Source organism: Heteronotia binoei, chromosome 12 (assembly GCF_032191835.1).
Source record: "Heteronotia binoei isolate CCM8104 ecotype False Entrance Well chromosome 12, APGP_CSIRO_Hbin_v1, whole genome shotgun sequence".
NCBI lineage: Eukaryota > Metazoa > Chordata > Lepidosauria > Squamata > Gekkonidae > Heteronotia > Heteronotia binoei.
In genome coordinates, this window is record NC_083234.1 from 66,152,141 (window position 1) to 66,175,808 (window position 23,668).

Here is a 23,668-nt window from a genome sequence, read left to right on the forward strand (position 1 = left end):
TGCCACTAATATCGGCGCCCAGGGTCAGACGTTTGGGGGTGCTGCTGGAGCCCACATTGGCAATGGAAGCCCAGATAGCAGCCACTACCAAATCCGCCTTCTTCCAACTTCGGTGGGCAAGACAATTGGTTCCCTTCCTTGAGCTCAGCGACCTGGCAACTGTGATCCATGCGACAGTCACCTCAAGACTGGACTACTGCAATGCCATCTACACGGGACTGTCCTTGTCTCGTACCCGGAAACTGCTGTTGGTGCAGAATGCAGTGGCCAGGCTGTTATTGGGTCTCTCTATACGGGAGCACATACAGCCAAGGTTGCAGGAACTGCACTGGCTGCCAATAGTATTCTGGATTCGCTCCAAGGTGCTGGTTATTACCTTTAGAGCCCTATATGGCCAAGGACCTGTCTACCTTAGGGACCATCTCTCCCCACATGTCCCCCAGAGGGTATTTAGATCTGGGATGCAGAACTTATTGTTGATCCCCGGGCCGAGGGAGGTGAGACTTAAGTCTACTAGAGAGAAAGCCTTCTCACTTGTGGCCCCCTACTGGTGGAATCAACTTCCAGAAGAAGTAAGGGCCTTCTAGGACCTCGCTCAGTTCTGCAAGACCTGTAAAACAGTACTATTTCGACTAGCCTTCAGCTGAATTATAGTATAAGAGGATGCCCAACATAGCTGAATATATTGAAATTGTAATTTATACTAGCACCAAAACTGTTTTAAATTGTTTTAAGATATTGAACTGTTTTTATTAATTGCCGAAACGCCAATGCTTTTTCATTATTTTATTGTTTAATCTTGACTGTTGTGAGCTGCCCTGAGCCTGCTTCGGTGGGGAGGGCGGGATATAAATAAATAAACAAACAAATAAATAAATAAAACATCAAATCCAATTTATAACAGACTAAATATTTTAAAAACAACACAGCATGCAATTATCTCTGGTGCCTACCAATGTCTCCCACTTGTGCAGGGCATAAAAACTAACAGCAGAACCTGTTCAACCAATACCAGGATGGTTCTTGAGAACAGTTTCCCCAGGCAGTGTAGACAGGGGAGGCCAAGGTCTTCAAGTGTCTGCCAACTTACCAAAGGCCTGGTAGAACAGTTCTGTCTTACAGGCCGTGTGAAATTGCACTATATCCCACAGGGTCCTAATCTGAAGTGGGAGCAACTTCCATCAGGCTGGGGCCAGGATAGTAAATGCCCTGGCTGAGGCTAAGTGGACATCCTTCGGGCTGGAGACTATCAGCAGGTGTTGCTCAGCAGAGTGCAAAGCTCTTTGGAGTATAGTGGGAGAGGCGTTCCCACAGATATGTTGTTCCCAGGCCAATAGGGCTTTGAAGGTCAATACCATAACCTTGAACTGAATCCAGTACTCCAGAGGCAATCAGCGCAATTGGCTCGGCACCAGCTGGATGTGCGCCTGCACAGACATCACGGTCCACATGTGCATCGCTGCATTTTGCATTTGCCGCAATTTCCAGATCAGGCCCACAGGCAGCCTTACATAGAGCATGTTACACTAATCCAGCCTGGAAGCGACAGTTGTATGGATCACTGTAGCCAAGTCCCAAAAGGAGAGATAAGGATCATAAGTTCACGAATACTGCTTTGCTTGAGAGCTAGTTTGGTGTAGTGGCTAAGTGCATGGACTCTTATCTGGGAGATCCGAGTTTGATTCCTCACTCCTCCACTTGCAGCTGCTGGAATGGCCTTGGGTCAGCCATAGCTCTTGCAGGAGTTGTTCTTGAAAAAGCAGCTGCTGTGAGAGCTCTCTCAGCCCCAGCCACCTCACAGGGTGTCTGTTGTGGGGGAAGGAGATAAAGGAGATTGTAAACTGCTCCGAGACAGTTTCAGAGAGAAGGGCGGGGTATAAATCTTCTTTGCGAACCATGGGCTGACCAAAATTAATGAAGGACTTACAGTTTGTGAGCTGGTTCATGCCTGTTCCTAACAGTGACTCTAAGACATGTTGCTCTGGTGCTGGAAAGAGATGGAACAATTTTAACTGGATTAGCCTAACCAGTTAACCAACTCTGTGTTGCAGCTCTTCTTGGGATGGTGGGATGTAATTGAACATATAAAACCCTTCTTAAAAAAAAAAAAAAAGCTTCTTGTAGAATGATTCAGGCTATCTCTGCATTAAAAGACGTCCTATAGTCACCAACCCATTTTTTATTTACAGAAATCCACATCAAATGCTGCAGGCTCCATTCTGCTTTACCTTCCAGGGGGCTCGATTTAATCCTGCCTTGCCAAAGGGCCAGTGCAGAAGAAAACAACCGTAATATCTAGAGGGTTGACAAGAAAGGGCGAAAATCATCTCTCCTGCTGGTGCCTCCTTCTGTTGCCGCAGCTGATTTATTTTTACGAGTTCCACTTTTGTAATTGTGAGATTTTTTTTTAAAAAATGTTTTCATTGTAAACCACCTTAGGAGCTGTGACTGAAAGGCAGTGGGTAAATATAGCGGCTACATAAATTAAAGTCGGAGCAAAACAAGAAAGTCATAAAAACCAAAGAAGAGCTCTGCTAAATGGGGCAGAGGTCCATCTAATCCAATATCCTGCTTCCCACAGAGGACAAGTAGGATGCCCTTGGAAGGCCTACATGTGGGGCATGGAGTTCAGCATCTTCCCTGGTGCATCTTGAACATGGTCATTAGAGGATAGGCTTGCCTGGATTGGAGAATACCTGGAAACCCAGGGGGTGGAGTCTGGGGATGACATGGTTTAGGGAGGACCACAGAGTCCATCCTCCAAAAAAGCCGCAAGCCTTTATTAACATGGTCATAGACCAGCACAAGTCTTAGCAAAATTCCTGTCCGCTACCATAAAAGAAAACTTAAAATTAGCTCCCACTCATAATAGTTCAAAGGGAAGTACATGCTAAATAAAATGTTAGACAAAATTTAAAATTCTGCTATATGTACGTATAAAAACTTAAGCCACCAGTATCTCACAAATATTACAAACTGATGATGATGGTGATGATGATATTGGATTTATATCCCGCCCTCCACTCAGAGTCTCAGAGCAGCTCACAATCTCCTTTATCTTCCTCCCACACAACAGACACCCTGTGAGGTAGGTGGGGTTGAGAGGACTCTCACAGCAGCTGCCCTTTCAAGGACAAGCCCTGTGATAGCTATGGGTGACCCAAGGGCATTCCAGCAGCTGCAAGTGGAAGAGTGGGAAATCAAACCCGGTTCTCACAGATAAGAGTCCATGCACTTAGCTACTACACCAAACTGACTCTCAGTGCCAAGCTGCCACAGTATGTGCTGAAACCAGTGGGTTTTCATATAAGTCACATTCTAGCATGCCTATAAAGCAAGAAGGATAAACTTAGAGATAACCTCTTGATATAAGGGGCAACCAAGGGAAACAAAGATTTCAGGTTTTCACGGCTGGTAACATCATTAGGGTTTGTAGAATCTTTCGGGATCAAGTGCTGTGTTCTACTGGAGAAAGTTTTCCTTCCAGACGTTTCGTTCTCAGCTGTGGAGAACATCCTCAGTGATGTTGCAGCCGGAGCAGGCGCTCAGACCTTCTTGGCTGCTGTGCATTGAGTGGGGCCAGAGCTGCTGGAGAGCTGCTATTTGTAGGCTGGAGGGGGTGTGATGAAAGGGCAATTGGTTTGTGGATGTGCCCATTGTTTGGTGGGGCTTCCTGGAAGGGTAGTGATAAGGAAACTGGCTGTTGAATGTGACCATTGTTCTGTGTTAATTGCTGGGAAGGTTGGAAGGGGTTTGAAGATAAGGAAGATGGTTGTTGACTGTGCTGATTGTTCTGTGGAATTTGCTGGTTGTTCTGAGACTTTCTGCAATTTATAGTCTGTAGGGTGTTTTGCAGAGCTGGGTACCAAGATTGGTGGATGAAAATGCCTTCTTCTTTTCTGTTAAAATTGTGCTGGTATTTGTAAATCTCAATAGCTTCTCTGTTCAGGCGGGTATAATAATGTGAGACCGTAGAAAGGACTTCAGTTCTTTCAAAGTGGATGACGTGGTCTCCTTCTTGAAGTGCATGTTCAGCTGCAGCTGATTTTTCTGGCGCTTGTTTCAGTGATAAGTTTCCTTATCACTACCTTTCCAGGAAGCCCCACCAAACAATGGGCACATCCACAAACCAATTGTCCTTTCATCACACCCCCTCCAGCCTACAAATAGCAGCTCTCCAGCAGCCCTGGCCCCACTCAATGCACAGCAGCCAAGAAGGTCTGAGCGCCTGCTCTGGCTGCAACGCCACTGAGGATGTTCTCCGCAGCTGAGAACGAAACGTCTGGAAGGAAAACTTTCTGCAGTAGAACACGGCACTTGATCCTGAAAGATTCTACAAACCCTAATCAAGTGAAACAAGTTCCATAGTTTTGATCTCTCCTGATCCACAAGAACATAGCCTGCCTGCCTTGGGAGATTCATGTGCATATATGTGCAACTTGTTTGTGCAAAACAGCCATTTTCACCAGGAGGACTGGGCTCTGTCACCTGGAGATCCGTTACAATCCCAGGAGATCTCCACCCACTACCTGGAAGTTGCCAGCCCTAGGAGGTGTGCATGTGTGTGAAAAAACCAGACCGGTCAACATTCCACCTTTCCTCCCGTGGTAAGCTTGTGGATGAGGGTAAGTGGTGACTTCCCCATTGTATGGGAGATGGCAAAGACATTCATCAAGGTTGTCACTGATTTGAGATTGTTGTTTAGTGGTGTGCTGCCTCTGAAGAAAGATATTCTCTTCTAACACCATTAACGAGAATTGATGGACCATTTATATACATGCATATGGACGTGCCATCAAGTCACAGCTGACATGGTGACCTCAGCAAGGGGCTTTTGAGGCAAGTAATAAACAGAGGTAGTCTGCCACTGCTTTCCTCTGCAGAGACTACCTAGCCTCCACGAATCTGCACGTTTGTTGGAGTTTGATGAATCTCCAAGGAAAGCCATTAACAAAAGACCTACTGAGATACATTTCTATAGACCTGGAATCCCCAGCCTTTTTGAGCCTGCAGGCACTTTTGGAATTCTGACACAAACTGGTGTCAGTTTCAAGGGTGCCATGACAAAATGGCTGCCACAGGAGGTGGAGCCTACCACAGAAGGTCAGAGTGTGAGGTCATGCATAACTCTCATTTCAGGATGCCTTATAAATGGACATAACACTTTAAAAATATTTTCTTGTACACACAAGGCTTACCTTAAGAACATAAGAGAAGCCATATTGGATCAGGCCAATGGGCCATCCAGTCCAACACTTTGTCACACAGTGGTAAAAAAAAAAAAGTGCCATCAGGAGGTCCACCAGTGTGGCCAGGACACTAGAAGCCCTCCCACTGTTGCCCCCTCCCAAGCACCAAGAATACAGAGCATCACTGCCCTAGTCAGAGAGTTCCATCTATACCTTGTGGCTAATAGCCCCTGATAGACCTCGGCTCCATAGGTTTATCCAATCCCCCCTTGACCTTCAGTCATGCAGTGTAGGTCTTTGTGCTGCAGTGTCCGCTTCTGTTGAAGCAATGCTTTTAAAAATATGCACAGCCAATCAGAGCTCCAATAGCCCATCGTAAGCCGTGCTGGGCAAAAGCCCCACCCGATTCCTACAAACACTTGGCAGGCCCCAGGAAATGCATCAGTGGGCAGTGTGGTGTAGCCCTTTTTGTGACCCAATCGCTCAGTATATGTTCTCTTGGAAATCCTCACAACACCCCTGTAAGGCAGACCAACCCATGATCCCCCTTTATGGCATATAAGGCTTGAGAGATGGTTTCTCAGCAGTCCTTAAGGATGTTTTTTTCAAATGGATCTTAATGATAGATCTCAATTGTTCCCCTGCAGGATGAACTGTCAGCCGCAAACAATAAAAGTGCAGATGGGGAGAGAGAGAGGAAAGGAGCAAAGGAGGACAAGTTGCTGGCACGCAAGCTGGGGAAGGTTAAACTCATATTGATCCACAACAGGAAAACATATTCTTGTTGCTTTTCTCCCTGCTTTACAGATGATCCTGCATCGAATATAAAGGGGCCATTTCAAAGCCGGGCTTTAGAAAGATACAGCAGATAAACAGCTGTTTGCTGACACCGAAGGTGCCAAAGTGATTTTTGATGATAAAAGCTGAGCTAGAGGAATAGAGAATGCTGAACATGATAAAACAGGGAGGGAGGTGGTGGGCAGAGCAAAATCCAAGGACGCGAGGCACCGTTAAGCGTGGCTTGAAAGGGACGAGAGGGCGAGAAAAGAAGAGGATAAAAATTGCCCTGCTGGGCCAGACCAACCATCCATCTCATTCAGCATTCTAAGTTCTGCCTCTGGCTGAGGCAAATGACCCCCAGGGAGCTGCTCACGTGCGGAGCTTGGAGGAAATGTTGGGCAGCCAAAGGAGAAATGTCTCCAGCTGCAAAAGGCTGTTGGGTCTGTGGATGGACCTATCGGGAAGGCCAGAGGACTGCAAGGCCAGCTTTCGACTCCTGTCTCTTTCAGATCTGACTGGTTTAAAGCAGATGCTGCAGATTGGCTGTTGGGAAAGCAGGGCTGCCAACCTCCAGGTGGGGTCTGGAGGGCTCTTGGAATTACAGCAGATTTCCAGTCTATATAGATTAGTTCCCTTAGAGAAAAATGGCTACATTTTGGAGGGTGGTCTTTGTGGCATTGTACCCCATTGATCGGGCTGCCAATTCTGGGTTGGAAAATCCCTGGAGATTTGAGGGTGGAGCCTGCCACAGGGCAAAATGTTAGAGTCCACCCTCCAAAGCTGAAGCAATGCTTTCTGGAGATCCGTAGAAGGAAGAGATCTGCTGAATCCGAGGCCTGACTTTAATACATGAAGGCTGTGTGCCTTTTGCTCTTTACCTATTCCATGTTTCTCAGTTTGTTACCTATCTTCCCGAGAGTGGCTGGTGACCTCCCACTATCACAACTTATTTCCAGGTGACAGAGATCAGGTCTCCTGGAGAAAATGGCTAATTTGGAAGGTGGATTATGGCATGATACATCCAAGTGGGCAGCCGTGTTGGACCGAAGCAGCTGAACAAAGCAGGAGTCAAGTTGCACCTTTAAGACCAACTCAGTTTTATTAAGAACGTAAGCTTTCGTGTGCTCTCTAAGCACACTTCATCAGACGAGGGGAATTGGGTATTGTGGGCTGAAATACAAGCAGTTTGTCGATTAAGTATGCAGACTGATCACATGGGAAACCAGTGTGGCCTGGCCATTTGGTCTGGATAGCCATAAAAGGTAATAAAGTCCTCTGCCAATTGGTGTTTCTGTAAATCTGGGGGAATCACAAAAGGGTGTGCATTTCCTAGCTGTAGTCCACCTAATTTACTTATCAACATCAATCTATACATTATAAACATCATTCTAGTCTGCCATTAGAAATCATGCCATTAGGCATGATGCCTTATTGAAGTCCCCCTCTCCTCCCCAAGCCTGCCCTCCTTTGGCTCCGACTCTCCCCCAGATCTCCAGGTATTTCCAGACCCAGAGCTGGCAGCCCTAGCATTCACCCTTGTAAGTGGTCTTAGGACTGCAGTCACAGTTCTTGGGAAAAGGCAGCCTTCCCCAGAGGCCCCCCCAACTCAGCAGACCTGCTCCTCCTCCTCCTAGCAAAAAAGGTTTTGCTCCTAATCTGAAATGTGGCACGAATGGGCAGGAGAGGCAGAGGAAGCCTAATGCATTGTGACTGGAGAGCAGCTCTCACTCAGAATTCATTTGGGTGCTGTGACACAGATACAGGAACAGAGGGTACAGCTCATTTGGAACTCACAAATATAGGCTGCCACCTGCACTGCTGCTTCCTGGAGGGGGAGAGAAAAAAGGCATTTCTCCCTGTAAATCACTTCTCCAAGCTAAGCCAGCCGTTAGTCTTTTCTAAGTTAAAAGTTGCTTTTTTCCCACCTCTCCCTCCCCATCTCTTTACTTTCCTCCCTCCATGTCTTACGGCTCTCAGACAAGTGCTCTTTTTCACTTCCAAAAGGAAACTCCTCTGTCTCCCTTTCTCCTATTGATATTCCTGTAAGCTAAGAGAAGGAAAAAAGGAACAGCCCCCTGTGCAAGCACCAGTCGTTTCTGACTCTGGGGTGACAAACTATAAGCAATTCCATAAGAGAAGCTTCTAGGATCAGCTGCTCAGAGAGCAGGAAGAGGAAGCGATTTATACAGGGGCAAGGGTGAGTAGTGGCCAATCACGCACAGAGAGCAGAGCGAGGCTCATGGAGATTCTTAAGCCTTAAACCCACACTGAGGGTTTTATAGGGGGAAACTCATACAGTTGCAAACACCAGCAGTGAAGGAATTGCTATCTGCTGTGGGAACTGCTGAGTCAGGTGTTTTTGCAAATACTAGGTAATGCTCTTTCAATCCACTTGTAAATAGGGCCCATTGCAAGTGAACTATACTTTGTGAAATGGCAAAGCCTGCTTGTAAACTAGTACTAAAGTGCAGAGCTTTTTTTGAGCAGGACTGCAGTTCCAGCTGACTTGGCATCAGGGGTGTGTGGCTTGATATGCTGAGCTTTTTCTACAAACTGCCCTGTGTGAAACAATGGTGATGTCAGGGGTGTGTGGCCTAATATGCAAATGTGTTCTTGCTGGGCTTTTTCTACAAACAGCCCTGTGTGAAACAATGGTGACGCCAGGGGGTGTGGCCTAATATGCAAATGAGTTCCTGCCAAGCTGCTTATACCCCAAAACCCCTGCTGAAGTTCCATGAAAGTGCATAATTCAGGTCCCTCTGGCTGCGGAGGGGTGCTGGGAGGGGTGAGGGTGGGGTATGGCTGCCAGCTTCAGTTTGGGAAACTCATGTAGATTTGGAGGTAAAGCCTGGAGAGGATAGAGACCTACAATTCCATAGAGTGCACCCTCCAAAACTTCTATTTCCCCCCCAGTCTGGAGATCAGCTTTAATTCCAGATGATCCTCAGGTCTTATCCGGTGGTTGGCATCCCTAAATGTTGCCAGTCCTCTTTAGGAATCACTGAGATCTCTGTAGTTTTAATGGGCTTTTCCCAGCAGTGACAGCATGCCATCACCACCATGAAGAATTCTTTTATTTCCCTCTCGCTGCTGCTCAGAGAGGTGGTGGGGTTACTGGCAGGAGGTCTCCTGGTATGGCATAATTTGGCAACTCTTCCTGTCTTTCCATCTGGCACTGATGGTGACTGTCTTTCAGTGCTGGGCAAAGATGTTTTATTGAGGCAACCAGGGCTGGCCCTAAACTGTCTAGCACCCTCGGCAAGACTAAGGCCGTTTTCCCACTGAGCTTACCTCGGAGCGACGTCCCTCTTCACCGCGCAGCGTCTGCACGGATTTCCCACCAACTGCTCCGAGGCTGCTCCGAGGAACCAGGAAGTTCCCGACCTTTTGCATTGCAAATGGAAACCGCTAAAAACCAGTTTACGTTAGCAACGCAAAAGCCGCGACTCTACTTGGTTACTCGGAGCAGTTGGTGGGAAATCCGCGCAGATGCTGCGCGGTGAAGAGGGACGTCGCTCCGAGGTAAGCTCAGTGGGAAAACAGCCTAACTTCTGGCACCCCCCCCCCCCGCACTGATAACATCACTGAGACAGATTGGGGGCACTCAATTTGGTGTCCCCAGAAGGCCGGCACCCTAGGTGATTGCCTAGTTTGCCTTGTGGCAGGGCCAGCCCAGGAGACAACATTTTAATTAATACGTTTTTATGCTGCTGATGCTGTGGTGTATTCCCATGTGAAGACACTGGCTACCCTCCTGAGGACCCTTCCCCGGAAGTAAGTCTCATAAATAGCATGGGAGTTACTTCTGAGTAGTTCTGATATCCTGATGCCGTTAGAGCAATTCCTCAGTGGAACAGGCTTCCTCAGCAGGTGGTGGGCTCTCCTTCCTTGGAGATTTTTAAACAGAGGCTAGATGGCCATCTGACAACAATGAAGATCCTGTGAATTTAGGGGGAGGTATTTGTGAGTTTCCTGCATTGTGCAGGAGGTTGGACTAGATGATCCTGGAGGTCCCTTCCAACTCTATGATATCTGGATTTTTAAGTGCTTGAATGGTTTGTGCAGGGAAGGCCTAAACCAAGGGTGTCAAACATGTGGCCCAAAGGACGAATTAGGCCCCTGGAGGGCTCCTATCAGGCCCCTGAAGAACTGGCTGTCGTCTGCTTCCTTCTCCACCTCTCTTGCTTCTTTCTAGATCACAGCTTGTTTTGCCAGGCTTCCTCAATAGCACAGTAGCTACAGAGCAAAACTTCGTTCCATGTATTGGCTGAGGCTCCTCCCCCTCCTGGTCCCTCGGGGAAGGAAGGAAAGAGCCAGAGCTTCCTTTGCTCAGTTTCCTCAATCCCTCGATCATCTTTAAGACATAGTGCTAATGATCCTTTATGTCCTTTAAAAAGTTTACATCTCTGCTACCTGGTATTACATCTTATGACACACACGGCCCAGCCCGACAAGGTCTCATTTATTTCAGTTTCGGCTAGGGTTGCCAAGTCCAATTTAAGAAATATCTGGGGACTTCGGGGGTGGAACCAGGAGACTTTGGGGGTGGAGCCAGGAGACATTAGGGGTGGAGCCAAGATCAAGGCTGTGACAAGCATACTTGAACTCCAAAGGGCGTTCTGGCCATCACATTTAAAGGGACAGCACACCTTTTCAATGCCTTCCTTCCATAGGAAATAATGAAGGATAGGGGCACCTCCTTTTGGGGCTCATAGAATAGGACCTTCTGCTCCAATCGTTTTGAAACTTGGGGGATATTTTGGGGAGAGGCACTAGATGCTGTACTGAAAATTTGGTGCCTCTACCTCAAAAAACAGCCCCCCCCAGAGCCCCAGATACCCACAGATCAATTCTCCATGATTTTCTATGGGAATAAATCTCCGTAGGGAATAATAGAGTTCCCAGAGGACATTTCCCTCCCCCCCGCCCCCACTTTCTGATGACCTGAAGCGGGGGGAGGGCCTCCAAACTGGGGGATCCCCTGCCCCCACCTGGGGATTGGCAACCCTAGTTTCGGCCCTCATAACAAAAGAGCTTGACACCCCTGGCCTAAACCATTGTTTGTTAGGCAACAGGTCCTGCTGTTTATTATAACATTTATTTATGGGAAAGATTTCTAGGGTTCTTGAAAAGCAAAAAAGGAGCATATTTGCCAACTGACTGCTTCAAACATGTGATCACTATGACAAATCTCATTTTAATAGGGCTGCCAAGCCCCTGGGCCGGGCGGAGGCTCTCCTGCTCTGGAGGTTCCCAACCAGCCAGCCCACATTGGGCCGGTGGGGGAAACCTCCCCTGATGTCGCTGGCATGATGACATCACTCGCAAGTGGTGCCATAGAGTTTTCCCTCCCAAATTGCTAGAGCAGGGATGTCAAACATGCAGTTCAGGGGCCGAATCAGGCACCTGGAGGGCTCCTATCTTGCTTCCTTCTGCTTAACAGCTTGCTTTGCAAGGCTTGCTCAATTGAACAGGAACTACAGAGCAAAACCTCTATTTTCTCCATTGGCTGAGGCTCCCCCCCCAGTCCCCTGGGGAAGGAAGGAAAGAGCCAGAGCTTCCTTTGCCCTGTTCCCTGAATCCCATGGGAGAAATACAAAGAAGGCATCCTTAAGACCAATGAATGCTAACTTTTTAAGCATGTTTTAAGTTTTTTTTAAATATATATTTGTGTTTGTCTGTGTTCTCTGCTACCTAATCTTAAATAGTTACACACATGGCCTGACACGACATGGCTCGGCCCAACCCAACATGGCCTGACCCCTAAAGGTCTCATTTATGTCAAATCTGGTCCTCATAACAAATGAATTCGACACCCTATAGCATCTGAGAAAACCATAGAGTTTTTCTGGAAATGCCTAGAGTGCCCAGCGCACAAGCTCGCCGGACTGATGATGTCACTTGCAGGTGATGTCATCACATTTGCGTGCTTTGTGTGCACAAAAAAAGTCCCCCGTAGAGGACACGGGGGACTTGGCAACCCTACATTTTATTTAAGCAGTGATAATTGCAACTAACTAGAAATATTCCTAACCTAACTTCCAACCGAAAAAGAGGACATTTTCATTAGTTTTTAAAAAAATAACCCCCAAGTGGATGGACACACGCAAAAAAGGACACGTCCTCTAAAAAGAGGACATCTAGCAACCGTAACCCTTCCTTTACATAGAACCAGTTTGAGGTGCTAACAACATCAGACAATAGTAATATAACACAAGTAAATAACATCTTACCTACTACTATAAAAAAGATAAATCACAATATGTTATGGTTTCAGTATTGATTTTCTGTTAAGGACCACCTTGGGTGAACTAGAGAGATAGAATGCAGATGTTGTAAATAAGCAAAAAGTCTTGCAATGTTAAAAACAATAACCCTCAGTAAATGCTACAAAAAGCCCATGGAATCTGAAGCATTTTATCTGATGCCTAAAAGCATTCCGATTTGGTACAAAGAAGGCAGGCAACAGGTGGGAGCTTAGATACGGAGAAAGTACCAATTACTGCTGGCTACGTAACTCCTCTCAAAAGGTGGGAGCATACTGTGCCAGGTGTCTGATGGAGATATTAACAACCGGCCAGCTTCATATAGGAGCTGATGGTCTATCGGCTGTTCCAGTCCTAGCTTATTCGGTGAATTAATGGTCAAGCAGTTCTAAAGGTCTACCCAGAATTGTCCTTAAATCGGATCCTTTAGTCTACTCAATGAGACTTACTCCCAGGGAACTTATTTATTTATTTAACATTATTTATAGTCCACCTTTCTCACTGGCAGGTTACACAGTGTATATCAATGCAGGTTGGAGCCTCTAATAAGCAAAGTAGTAGAAATATCAAATTAGGGCTGCCAAGTTCCTGGGCCAGGTGTGGGTTCTCCCACCCTGGAGGTTCCCAAGTGATGTCATGGAAGTGATGTCATGTGACATCAGAAGTGATGTCATCACACTGATGATGTCACATGCTGACCACTCTAGGAGCATCCAGGAAAACTCTATGGTTTTCATGGATGCTCTAGCAATTTGGGAGGGAAAAATCTATGGTATGCCAGAGGCCGTGGGGGACTTGGCAACCCTAATGAAAGAGAGAATAAGTATTGACACTTACATGGTAAGCAATGCAGTAAATGGTATGACATAAATAGAAAAACAGAGTAAGATAATAGAGTAGATGGTAGGATGCTACATGTAGTAAACAGATGATATATTCTACACAGTGGTAGTATCATTACCTAAAAAGAAAAACATCTTCCTGAAGCATTTTGTTATAATATAGCTGTACTGGTGGTGCAATGTGGCGTTGTTGCAGGTGACTTATGGTGACCCCCAACAAGGGGTTTTCAAGGAAAGAGATGAACAGAGGTGGTTTGCCATTGCCTGCCTCTGCATCAGGGCCAAATTAAGGCCAACTGATGCCCTAAGACCGAGAGCCAGTATGGTGTAGTGATTAAGTGCACAGACTCATATGGGAGAACCAGGTTTGATTCCCCACTTGCAGCTTAGGCTTAGGCCTCCTTAGGTGCTGATAAGTCCCCAGCTCATTGGTATCAGGGGAGGTGTCCCTGAGTGGGGAATCTCCACCCCTGATGGGGGCCTGGTAAACCTGAGTGAGTGTCACCAGCAAGTAGGGCTGCCAAGTCCCCAGTCCAGGTGAGGGTTCCCCCATCCAGGAGGTTCCCAACCTGCCGGCCCACACTGGGCTTGCAGGGGGAACCTCCCCTGACATCACAGGCTTGATGACATCACCCAGAAGTGACATCATCGCACTGTTTCTGGGAAAACTCTATGGTTTTCCTGGACGCTTGAGCCATTTGAGAGGGAAAACTCTACGGTACAATAGGTATCATAGAGTTTTCCCCTCCCAAATGGCTAGAATGTTCGGGAAAACCATAGAGCTTTCCTGGAAATGCCTGGAGTGGCTGCCGTGTGACATTGACGGTGCGATGATGTCACTTCCGGGTGATGGCATTGCATCATGTGCATGAAGAAAGTCCCCTGCTGGAGGCCATGAGGGACTTGACAACCCTACCAGCAAGATTCCTGGTGGAGTGGTGGTCCAAACCTAGGCTCTAACCACTACTCCGCATTGGCTCTTTTTTTGAAAGCTTCCTTAGTGTCCCACAGGACTGATCTGTAAAGCAGAAAAGGATAGCTCCCATCAGCACGAAGCACTTGGAGCCCTTGAAAGCCAAGAGATCCGTCTTAATACATTATTATTGCCCACCTTTTGGAAAGTGCCTTGAGATGCCCGGGGATGATAAGGTGCAGGAAGCGGGAGAAGTTGTGCAGAGATAAATTCCCGGCGAAGTGTATATTTTTTTTGCCGGAGACATTTATGTTGGGTATCATCTTATCGCAGAACTTTGCCCGAGAAATAAATTGTCTGGCCCATATAAAGAGGTTATAATGGAAATGCTGACATACAGTTTTGGGGAAGAGTGATTCAGGCTGCGAGACAAAAGGGTCGCAGCTCACAATCACTCCTCAGCGTGGCTGCAAGATGTTTCCGTGCATGGCACTTTCAGGTAGCAGGGAATGCTGGGCTTGTAATAAGAGAAGTGATGAGCAGCCGGCAAGTCATCCAGAATATCCACAGGGATTGATGCAAGTGAAAAAAAACTACATAGATATATAAAGCTGTTTTACACTGCCTGAGAACTTCTAGCTCAGTGCTGTCTACTCTGACAGGCAGTGGCTCTGTAGGGGCAGGCAGATGTGTTCCCCTGATGCTATACAAAAGGGTAGGCAATAGGGTTGTCCAGGGCCTTTTTGTAGTAGGAACTCCTTTGCATATTAGGCCACACCCCCTGATGTAGCCAATCCTCCAAGAGCTTACAGGGCTCTTAGTACAGGGTTCTTAATAAGGTCCAGGAGGATTGGCTATATCAGGGGTGTGTGGTTTAATATGCAAATGTGTTCCTGCTACGAAAAATGCCCTGGGGTTGCCAACTCTGGGTTCAGGAATATCTGGAGAGAAGGAGGTGGAGGAGTGTTCCCCACAACAGACACTAGGGTTGCCATGTCCAACTCAGAAAATATCTGGGAACTTTGGGGGTGGAACCAGGAGATTCTGGGGGAGGAGCCAGGAGCAAGGTTGTGACAAGCACAATTGAACTCCAAAGGGAGTTCTGGTCATCACGTTTAAAGGGACTGCACTCCTTTTAAATTCCTTCCCTTCACTGGAAATAATGAAGGATGGGGGCATCTTCTTTTGGGGCTCATAGAATTGGACCCTCTGGTCCAATCTTTCTGAAACTTGGGGAGGGGGGTGTTTTGAGGAAAGGCTCCAGATGATATGCTGTAAATTTGGTGCCTCTGCCTCAAGAAACAGCTCCCCCCATGCCCCAGATACCAATGGATCAATTATCCATAATACCCTATGGGGACCAGTCTCCACAGGGTATAATGGAGTGCCCAGCAGACATTTCCACTCCCTCCCTCCACTTTCTGATAACCCTGAAGCAGGGGGAGGGAGTCTCAGTCGAACCTACCTCACAGGGTTGTTGTGAGGACAAAACGGAGGAGAGGAGAATGATGTAAACCCCTTTGGGCCCCTGTAAATAAATGTTCCCAAATAGAACACTTGCAATCTTTGCAAAAGGCCCCCTCACAGTTCCCACAATTACCAGTTTAAAGGATCTCTGTTGCTAATACTCGGAGAGAAGGAGCAAATTTGTCATACATAATACATTTACCCGTCATATTTTTGTTCAGTGGCTGCAGTGGCTGTTATTAGCTTTTTATGATTGGTTTTGTGTCGTGTATGCATGCTATATTTTTAAATGTGCAATGTATGTGCAGACCTGACCCCCCTGACCTGGATGGCACAGTCCGTGAAGAAGAAAGCAATGGAAAACTACCTCTTTTAGTCTCTTGGCTTGAAAAACCAATGGGGTCTCCAAATGTTTGCTGCAGCTGGATGGCATTTTCACACACACGCCTATGCAATCATAGAGGTGGAATAATAGTTTCCCTTATAAACTGCCCAATAGCCTCCTCAATACAGGAAATCCCAACTGGAGCATTCCCACATTTATAAGTACAAAGCCTGATTTTTAGGACATATGGTGGTGGCCAGTGTTAGCTCTCCAGATGTTTTTTGCCTACAACTCCCATCAGCCCCAGCCATTGGCCATGCTGACTTGGGCTGATGGGAGTTGTAGGCAAAAAACATCTGGAGAGCTACCGTTAGCCACCCCTGTTGCATATAATGCTGTTTTATTGATGCAGAAACCATGTTGGGGAAAATATACATTTTACAAGAACAATTTGGTGCAAGGAAGCAAATGCAGCATAAAAATCAAGAATACTGAGTCCCAAAATTAGGGTTTACCTGTGATGGGTAAGCTCTTACCTTGCCTGTGATGGGCAAGCTCTTGTCCCCAACCACCACTGTTTATGCTCAATCAATGAAGGGGAGGAAGAAAAATTGAGGGGGGGGGGGATGCCACAGCATCCACAATACTCTAGGAATTTCCCCCAGTCCCTATGGTCTTTACCATAGAGATTGGGGAAATTCCTAGAATATCACATGAAGTGTATGTGTGTACGAGAGATCACTTTCAGAGTTGATATCACACAATCCGTCATGCTCCCCCTATCTAGGCCCTTTCCTGAGAGTTCGTGGGATTGCTAGGTCTAACAACCTTACCCCCCAAGGGAGAAGTACAATTTAAATGGGAAATTTGAGGCCGAAACAGCAGGGATATCTAATTTTCAATATGCCCAAATTTGTGGATACTTAAATCCATTGACTGGGGCCATGTACAGATTACAGACATCAGAAACCTGGTGAAGAAGAAGAAAGAGAAGGAGGAGAAGGAGATTGGAGACTCCTTTCACTTGGAGTCTCAGAGCAGTATACAAGCTCATCCTCCTCTCACCACAACAATCAACCTGTGAGGTAGGTGTGGGTGAGAGATCTCTGAGGCAGCTGTGATTGACCCAAAGTCACCCAGCAGCTGCATGTAAAGGAGGGGGGAATCAAATCCGGTTCTCCGGATTAGAGTCCACTGCTCTTAACCACAACACCAAGCTGGAAAAAATGGAGGGGTGGTGATAAAGACACCTCAAATAGCAACATGTTTGTGCATGTGCACACAACTCACCTGGGTTGGAGTTGCTGATGCTTCCCACCCTCTCTTTCTCTGAGGGCGAAGGAAAGCCAAGTATTGTTTGGGCTTAGCACAGAAGAGGCAACATTGTCGCTTCTCCCTCCTCCACCCAACCAGACCTGCATCTGAGCGACTTGTAGGATGAACTGAAATGCCAAGAACCTCCACTGAGTTCTGAGGAGGCTGTTCTTCCATGATGGGCCCCTGTCAAAAGAAGAATGAGGTGCAGCAGGTGAGGAGGGTTGCCTAGCTGTGTGGGGCCTGTTGTGAGGAGAGTTGTGGACAGAATGGCAGAAAAGCAGGATGGGGAAACAGAGAGGTGAGGAGAGAAGTTGGTAGGCTGAGTGGCAACGAGGTGGAGAGGGCATTAAAGAAAAAGTAGGGAGATCCAGTCACAGATTTCCCACAGAACACGTCGTTTGAACTCTCACAAGCAAAAGTGAATCTGAGGTGAGGTAACTCTCCTGGTTCAAGTGGATTTAGTCCACACGTTTCTCTTGCTGGATCTGATCTTTATTGTCCTTAAACTCTCCAGACAGCATCTTCAGAACTTAATTTGATTTTGATTGATTTCTTGAAACCTGAAACACTTCTAAACTAATTTTCAGTATATTACTCTTGTCAACCCTTAAAGATTTTGTCAGGAGGAATTTGCTGAACAGACACAGTTATTTCACTTCTCTTTTTTTGGCAGATCATCCCTGAAAGAGAAATAACTGATAGAAAGAGGTGGAGTGGAGGGTGGGTGATTATTAGAGTAACTGTTATTAGAATATATATCAAAACCATTCAGCTGTTATTTATGGGACATTTAAAGCCATTATGTTGGGGGGGGGGGACATTAAACTGTTGGGCTGGAGCTGTTGCAAGGAGAAAATAAGAATGGTCTTGGATCAAATTAACTCAGTTTGCCAATTCATAAAAAGAGGTCAAAGAGTTTTAACTTGCCCTAGGCACAAAATGGATCAACTAGCCCCATATTCAACTTCTAATGGCCAAAGTACCCATACAAGATACTGCAAAGCATCAGACCGATGGTCCATCTAGCACATCGTTGCCCTTGATGTCCAACAAACAGGGCATAGAGGCCAGGGCATCCTCTTAATCTTGCCTACTAGCATTGGTATTCAGAGCTATACTGCTTCTGGGAATTTTCTTATTGATCATTATTAGGCATTGATGGACCTATCCTCCATGAATATATCCAATGCCCTTTTAAAGCCTTTTATGCTAATGGAAATCACTTAGGGTTGCCAATCCCCAGGTGGGGGCAGGGGATCCCCTGGTTTGGAGGCCCTCCCCCTGCTTTAGGGTCATCAGAAAGGGGCGGGGGGGGAGGGGAATGTCTGCTGGGCACTCCATTATTCCCTATGGAGACCGATTCCCATAGAGCAGGGGTGGCCAACGGTAGCTCTCCAGATGTTTTTGCCTACAACTCCCATCAGCCCCAGCCATTGGCCATGCTGGCTGGGGTTGATGGGAGTTGTAGGCAAAAAACATCTGGAGAGCTACCATTGGCCACCCCTGCCATAGGGTATAATGGAGAATTGATCTACGGGTAACTGGGGCTCTGTAGGCCCCTGTTTTTTGAAGTAGAGGCACCAAATTTTCAGCATAGCATCCAGTGTCTCTCTCCAAACTATTCTCCAGATTTCAAAAGGATTGGACCAGGGGATCCAATTCTATGAGCCCCAAAAGAAGGTGCCTCTATCCTTCATTATTTCCAGTGGTGGGAAGGCATTTGAAAGGTGTGCAGTCCTTTTAAATGTGAGGGCCAGAATGCCTTTTGGAGTTCAGTTGTGCTTGTCACAAGCTTGCTCCTGGCTCCACCCCAATGTCTCCTGGCTCCACTCCCAAAGACCCCAGATATTTCTTGAATTGGACTTGGCAACTTTATCATCACTACTACATCCACTAGCAGGAGGGGTACCAGCTTATGCTTGGCAACTGGCAGGAGTTTGAGGATAAGGAACATAGGTGACACAGATGTCACATATACTGTGACATCACTTCCTGTGAAAACCCGAACTGACATCTCATTCTAGGAGTCAGAGTGGGAGTAAAACCATAGAGTTTCTGTTGATTCCTAGAGTGACATGATGAGAATTCTGGGTTTTCCCAGATATGACATCATGGCACACACAATACTGTTTTTTTTAAAAAAAAATTAAATTCTCTTACTATCATTCAGAGTGTTGGTAGACAATGAGGGTTGCCAGTGGGAGGTAACCATAACTAGCAGAGAATTCAATGAATTTCATGTTAAATGAAGAAGTACACATTGGAGATTCATGAGCAATTTCATGGATGTTATGCTATGTTTAATGCTTCCAAGCTGCTTTCCTGGGGAATGGAGCAGTTTCAGACCTTTGTCTTCTCAGACTGGCAGCGGCTCTCCAGGGTCTCAAGCTGAGGTTTTTCACACCTACTTGCCTGGACCCTTTTTTGGAGATGCCAGGGATTGAACCTTGGACCTTCTGCTTCCCAAGCAGATGCTCTACCACTGAGCCACCATCCCTCCTAAAGGGAGTTCAGTCATTCCCTCCGGTATTACTTACCCAGTGGAATCCCTGGATCTACAGTTGGGTTCTCTGGCTTGGGAATCTTTTGGAGATTTGGGGATAGTACCTATAAAGGGCACAATTTAGGGAGGAGAGGCAGATGTCTGTGATTTAGGGAGGAGAGACAATTTAGGGAGGAGAGACAGAAAAGGCTGTGATGTCACTCCAGGACTTCTGTTTCTCCTAGCAATGCTCTCTGAAGCTGCCAATTCATTCAGTGGAACTGATCTCTGGAAGATACTCTGACTTCCCAGCTTTCATTTTTTTAAAAAATTAAGTCTCTAGTCATTTCTCTCATGGAGATATCAGGAAAAAGGCATATCTCTATGAGGGAACAGACAAGAGTCTTACTTTTTAATGAATTAAATGAAATCTGAGAATTCAGAGAACCAAATTAAGTTGATTGTTACAATGTTCTAATGCTATACTGATATTTTAGTACCTTTAAAAAAATGAAACTACTTCTCTTTGGGGGAAGGAATGGTTTGACCATCACAGTAGTCATTGAAAAGTGGGATGAAGATGGGTAGAATGAATAGAGGGGAAAATGACAGAAATATTATGAATGAGGAGAAAGGTGACTCAGAATTGGCTTCCAAAACACTAATTGGGGTAAAAGTGGACTCAAAAGAACTGGGGGGAAAAACATGGGTATAAAAATGAAAACTGGAAGCACAAAAATGCATGCAGGAATCAGGGGATAAATCAAAGCAGTATGGGTCTAGAACTGATGAAAAAAACCAATCAGAAAATCCCCAAGTCAACTACTCCAACCACTACAACATGGTGGTTGTCTGACATTCACCTTTTTTTGTGCTCTGCCTTTCCTCAGAAGATATCTACAGTGTGCATACTGGTTATAGCAATTTCTTTTTGCAGTGAATGATGGGAACTGTAGTTTTGTCAGCTATGCAATAAGGAATTCTTTGCTCCTGAACCAAACTACAAGCCTCCATATAGGTTTCTTTTTGTTGGCAAGCAATGGACATCGAACTTTTATAGAATGAATAAGAAATTGTAGAGCAGATGCAAATCTCATTTGCTTTTTTTTTACTTGTCTTCTTCCTCACTCACACCTTTTTGTCTTTTTCAAAACCAACGTTGTGGTGCCACTTGTGTGACCTGCCTCATTGTAGATCCACTTATAGCTCAGCATGGTGCTGACAGTACATCCTACCTGAAAAGAATAAGAAACCTGCTGAATCAAATCAATGATCCACCTGGTCAATGCAGATGCCCTGAAATAACTTTAAGAAGATGCACAAATACCTAAGCCTCTCCATTTCAGAGGAGAGGTATGCCACCTTAAAAATGGAAGTTCCATTCAGTCATCCTGGTTAATCACCAGTGATGGACCCTGTCCTCCATAAATACCTCTGATCCCCCCCTCAAAACCATCTCTTCTAGCAGCTCTCTCTCCATCTTGCATAAGAATGCATAATGATAGATATGCATGTGTACATATTGCACTGGACACCCCGGCAGCCATTTTGGCTTGCCCCAGTATCCTCGTAATCACCTTTCCCCTCACGGCAGCCAGGAGCTTTCCGTTAAAAGGCCCAGCTGTTTTTTTGGGGGGTAGGAGACGGTATCTCTCTGACTCTTCTGAGACAGTGACATTAAAAGTCCATCACCAGACTGGTGAGGCAGGAATAACATTAGGGTTATAAAATGCATTTCCCTCACAGATAAAAATGAGCAATGGCGAGAACAGCGGTATTGTGCAGGGCCCCCTGTGCCATTGGGCCTGTTAGCGAGACGGCAGTCGCGCCAGGAAGCAGAATGTGGCTTGATGGAGTGGTTAATGAAGGCGACCTTTTGGTGATGTTTCTTAGCCCAAGACATATTCGTTTATCCATTGCCAGCTATTTCCTTGCCTTATTTATTTCTCTTCCCTCTACCTCCTCTTGCACAGTTTCCTGGGGGAGATGGCTTAAAGCCTTTCCTCTTCTTCTCTTACTTTTTTTTTTTTTACTAGTGGTTGATTTAATCCTGGGATGTGTAGGAGAGGAATATATGTTGCTAAGACTTGGGCTCCTTTAAAAATACATTCTGTTTGTCTTAGTAACTGTTGCATCCAGTGTTCCCTTTAAGCTGAGTTAGTGTGAGCTAGCTCACATCTTTTTAGCTTCCAGCTCACACGTTTTTGTCTCAGCTCAGGAAAAATGGCCCCACAGCAAACTAATTGATGCAGTAGCTCACAACTTTAATGTCAGTAGCTCACAACTTTAATACCAGTAGCTCACAACATAAAATTTTTGCTCACAAGACTCCGCAGCTCAGAGGGAACATTGGTTGTATCTTTTCCCTGCTGTTGCATCTTTCCCTATGTTTCCAACCTAGAGTCGTCAGATTACGTAATCATATGAAGGTGCCTTTCAGACCATTGATCTATCAGGGTCAGAACTCTCTGCAGGATCTAACAGGGAGAGGTCTTTTCATTTCACCTCCTCCCCAGTCCTGTAGCTGGAGATGCTGCAGAAAAATGTAGGGAGTCCAGTAGCACCTTAAAGGCTAAAAAAACTGTGGCATGGTGTGAGCTTTCATGAGTTAATGCTCACTTCTCCAGATACAGCTAGGATGTGAGTCCCTGTCCTGATATCTTGGAGAGAAGAGTGGTTTCAGATGCTGAATGACAATAGCAGGTGAATGACAATAGCAGGTGTGATTGGATTAGGTGTGATATGCTGGGGGTAGTAGGTGTTGAGAAATCAGCATTGGTAATGAGAAAGGAAACCTAGGTCTCAATTCAGTCCAGGAAGACGAATTGTCTTGAGCTTCGTTGTCAGTTGCAATTTAGCAGTCACTCTTTCCAACCTGCCTTTGAAATTCTTTTGTAAGGGAACTGCTATTCTTAGGTCAGCAACTGAATGTCCTGGAAGGCTGAAGGGGGAAGACCTTGCACATGCTTAGAGGCACTGTGTGAAACAATGGTGATGTCAGGGGTGTGGCCTAATATGCAAATGAGTTCTGGCTGGGCTTTTTCTGTCTGGCTGAAAGAAGTGTGTTCCTCAGCTCGGAGCAAGTGTTTCAAAATGTGCTCGCACTCCACTGTGGGGGCATGAAGCATTCTGCCACAAAGCATCCCTGTTGAAGAAAACTGAAATCAATTGCAACTGCTGTCAAACCAGGCACAGTGGTCAGGAGGTTTGACGGGGCCCAAAATCACCAGAACCAAAGCCTAGACGGAATAGAAGGACAATTTGAGAGTCAGTGTGATATAATTGTTAGAGTGCCAGACTAGAAAATATGGCTTCAAATCCCCAGCCTGCCATGGAAGCTTGCTGGGTGACCTTAGGACAGTCACGTTCCCTCTCAGGCTAACCTACCTCACAAAATTGTTGTGAGGACAAAATGGAGCGAAAGGGAGCAACACAAGCCATTTTGGGTCCCCCTTGTGGAGAAAAGGCAGTCCATAAATGAAAATGGTTCAATGTTCGCCGGGGCCACAACAGAACATTTTGTGCTTGTTGAAACTGTTAAGGCTAGGCCAGACTCCACAAACTGGATGAGCATAGCTCAGCGGGCTGCATAGATGAACCAGCTGCCTCACACAATGAAGTCAGATTGCCTGTTTGGTATACACCTCTCGTCTCCCCCATCTGTCGTCAATTTCCTCTCTTCAGGTGATCAATATTGAAATGAAATGGCTTAGGGATCAATGGATAATAGGATAATTGAAGAGTGCTCCGCATGAATAAAGGATGGCATTTACAAGAAGTCTGAAACCAACAGGTGGATAAAGGACCACGCATTAAAAAGCACTCGACGAGTGAATACGTTTGATCTGTTTGGCAATACATTTACGGGGTTTTAATTTTTGATATTGTTTCTGAGCAGCCGGTTTCTTCCTGCCGAATGAATAGGGGAGATTTATGATGCCACTGTAACCAATCCATTTATTTACAGATACATAAAGCAAAGAGGAATTCATGTACTCGTGTTTGTCATTGGATTAGGCAGCAAGTGTTGTCCTGAACAGATGACCCATCTGGGCATTGATTGAATGTGAATGGATGGAAAGGGGGC